The sequence below is a fragment of the Apteryx rowi genome, unplaced genomic scaffold (assembly GCF_003343035.1).
Source record: "Apteryx rowi isolate R43461 unplaced genomic scaffold, aptRow1 scaffold_2, whole genome shotgun sequence".
In the NCBI taxonomy this organism is placed as follows: Eukaryota; Metazoa; Chordata; class Aves; order Apterygiformes; family Apterygidae; genus Apteryx; species Apteryx rowi.
This window is the reverse complement of record NW_020448307.1, coordinates 1,973,626-1,973,911: the sequence shown is the minus strand read 5'-3', so window position 1 is coordinate 1,973,911 and position 286 is coordinate 1,973,626. Positions and strand designations below refer to the sequence as shown.

Sequence of the window (286 nt, the reverse complement as noted above, 5' to 3'; positions counted from 1 at the left end):
GCCGGGATCCCCCCCCTCCCTCCTCCTCCTCCCCCGGGGAGGCCCTGCCCCGCGGCGGCCCGGGCCCGGCGCGTCCCCACCGCCGGCCGCGTCTCACCTCCGTTCGTCGCTCCGCTAGGCCCGGACCATTTCCTGGCTGCCGCCACCGGGGAGAGGGGGGCGAGGAGGCGCGAGGGAGCCCCCGGGGCGGGCGGCGGCGAGGCCCCGGGAGGAAGGAGACGGAGGAAGGGGGGGGAGGGGGGAAGGGAGGAGGCGCGGCTCACGGGCGGGAGAGGCCGGCAGCTCC

General features: G+C 80.8%; 1 protein-coding gene across 8 annotated transcripts in view; it reads right to left on the bottom strand.

The window, feature by feature from the left end:
- AFF4 (AF4/FMR2 family member 4) overlaps positions 1-286 on the bottom strand; it is a 58,966-nt gene extending 58,680 nt beyond the window's left edge. For 4 of the 8 annotated variants that reach the window (XM_026063411.1, XM_026063412.1, XM_026063413.1 and 1 more), the window contains exon 1: positions 264-285. The gene's annotated coding sequence lies outside the window, so the exon portion shown is untranslated. The other 4 variants (XM_026063417.1, XM_026063416.1, XM_026063415.1 and 1 more) reach the window with 2 other exon arrangements.